This window comes from Solanum lycopersicum, chromosome 10, assembly GCF_036512215.1.
Source record: "Solanum lycopersicum chromosome 10, SLM_r2.1".
Lineage (NCBI taxonomy): Eukaryota > Viridiplantae > Streptophyta > Magnoliopsida > Solanales > Solanaceae > Solanum > Solanum lycopersicum.
The window spans coordinates 57276522-57279291 of record NC_090809.1 but is presented as its reverse complement, the minus strand read 5'-3'; the positions used below and the strand labels follow the sequence as shown (position 1 = coordinate 57279291).

At 27.1% G+C, this 2770-nt stretch overlaps 1 long non-coding RNA gene across 1 annotated transcript; it reads right to left on the bottom strand.

Moving 5' to 3' along the window:
* Positions 1 to 843: 843 nt before the first annotated feature.
* On the bottom strand, positions 844 to 1633 carry LOC109121340 (uncharacterized). The gene is made up of 2 exons (XR_002028740.2): positions 1084 to 1633; positions 844 to 985 (listed from the first exon to the last, which is right to left on the bottom strand). It is a non-coding gene; the product is annotated as an uncharacterized lncRNA (long non-coding RNA).
* Between the last annotated feature and the right edge of the window lie 1137 nt (positions 1634 to 2770).

The following is a 2770-nucleotide window of genomic DNA, read 5'->3' as shown; positions in this document are numbered from 1 at the left end:
GAAGAAATTTGAGATGAGACAGTTACAAGGTAGAGAATAGCTAGATGGGCGAATCAATATATATGTGTGGGGACATCACGATATTCAGTGATCTCGGTTAAAATTTCATATATATATATATATATATATATATATATATATATGCGCACGTTTAAGAATCGTTATAAATTAGTTCTGCCACCCAATGAATAAAGTGGCGATGGGTGCCGTTAGCAGAAGAAACAAATTTCCACACCCGCAGTGCCGATTCGATTAACATTGCCAACATTACTTTTTGGATCACAAACTATTTCTTTACTTTATTTTCGTTGGTTCTTATTTAATCGGTAATATTATTTATTAATTCAATTGACTCCTTTTCTTCTGTAATTAGCTCTTATTTGTTAAAATTTTTCTCTTTCACTGATTATTTATTTCATGATATGAGTATTATGTGTGTATTCTTTATTAATTATATTATGAAAGTCACATAAATATTACTTCAAATATATTTAAATTGTTTTTTTTAAAATAAAAGTTTTTTTAAAAAATGATAAATATTATTATGTTAGAGGTCATTTAATTTTAAGGTTCTTCCGATATTTACGTTCTTGATAAGTAAGACGGTTGGGTTGTTACAAATTTTGATTCTTTCTCTAGTATATAATATATGCAACAACACATAAATATAATGAAATATGAATATATTAAGTTTAACACTATTAGATGGTTTATACAAATTTGAATTTTTGATGTCGAAAATCTATTTTTCCTTAAAGTTTTACAGAATAAGATCACTAAATTCATTTTTTTTAAAATTGTTTAGTTATCACTAATCTTAGAATAACTAAAAGAAAATATTACTAACATGCACATTTAATCAATTTATTTTATGAAAATCGAATATGACAAATAATATGAATTGTAACCCAAAGTTAAAGGAACCAACCCGTTTATCTTGCTTGGGCGATGTGGCACCCACAATCTCCAAATCCTGGATCCGCCTCTGGCCTCATCAACAAAGTGAAAGTTCACATATCGAACTAAGTGGGTATTATTATAATTCCAAGAAATGTTGTTGTTAACAAAAAAGTAAATACATACCTGGATATAGATAAAAGGACGCCAACACCCGTTAATAGAAGATAATCAATATGTCACATTTTCAAAACATCATTTAGGCTTATACAAAAAAGCAAGTAAATTAGAATGTAATTTTGATAGGTGAATAATATTATTTTCATCAAAATATTTGAAATTATCGATTGATTTACAAAACGTAATATAATGCTAAATAAAAGTAATGATCTTGTTAGCTTGAAACAAAGTGCACAAGATCAACAACATACTTAAGAATTTTGAAATAAACGATGATAAATTGAATACTTTCACATACTATTATATCAAGATTCCAAAAATTTATCAATAACTACTTATAACTAATACCATTTGATGAAAAAAGCATTACCATCATGAACATCAAATTCACTTGCTTTTGTATAAGCATGAACAAGTTTTGAAATATGACATATTAACAACTTCATTTATATGAAATATCACGACTATTTGTAAGCATCTCAATTTTTTAGGACGAAATATTAACTTTCTAACCTAATATTGTAGTTAAATGAAATCATTTTCATGAAAAAAGTTATAGAAGAATAATGAAATTGATATGATATTCGTAATGAGATATGAAGTTTAAATTTAAATAGGTAAAATATTATTGATTAACTTACCTAATGCTAGGTTAGCGTTTGATTAAATATTTTGAGGGTAAAATTTTGCCATGTGTTTGATCACAAGCTTCTAAAAATATTTGGCAAGTTATTTATGGGTGTAGTTTTGCCATGTGTTTGGCTACAAATTTACAAATATTTTGGCAAGTCATTATTGGATGAAGTGTTGCCATGTGTTTGGCCATCGATTTTTTTTGGGAGATATATTTGATTTTTATTTTATAAAAAATATGATTTATTTATACCAATAAGTTCTAAAAATCTACTAAAATACTCGTATGTTTGTATTGTCATTTTTTGTGAAAATATTTCGTGAAAAGCAATGACAACAAATATAATAATATGAATTCGAAGAAAAAAAAGAGAACACAAAACGAAAAAATCATTGATTTATATACAAAAACTACTATTACTACTTGTAATTAGAAGAGACTTCAGAGAGTAAACTCGGATTAAAATTGTTTAAGATATGCATGTAACTCTATAAGTTTGTACAACAAACTAGGAATGAAATTTAGTATAAAATTATTAATATTGAGTATTTTATAAAATAGAGAAAATACATCAAATTCCCCCTGAACTTGGCACGGAAACTCGCTTTAGCACTTGAACTACACGGGTATTTATATACCCATCTTAACATGTTTGATGTGAATTATTTTCAACCTTCCGAGCTCTACCCTCCTGCGCGTGTTGATACAACTTTGTAGGGCGCCTAATTTATCTTTAAGCAATTTTTAAAAATAAAATTTGACCCTCCAACGGGTAATATCCGACCCATTACATATTTGAATGTAAATCTTCTCTTTGTAGAACCCTAATTTCCTCTTCCCTCATCAACCCAATCATCCAAAAATGATGACCTAATTCATGCTTTTTTTCTTTGTTTTCCTCAAATTTTATAGCTCTTCAAACCTAAAAGTTGTATCTTTGAAGGAATAATTGTTCTTCAAAATATAAGCTTCAAACCTATTCTTCTTTATCTATTATTTTGATTTTTATTTCGTCCCTTCTTCTTATTATCTGTTTTTTTTAAATTCTTGTTATTCTAA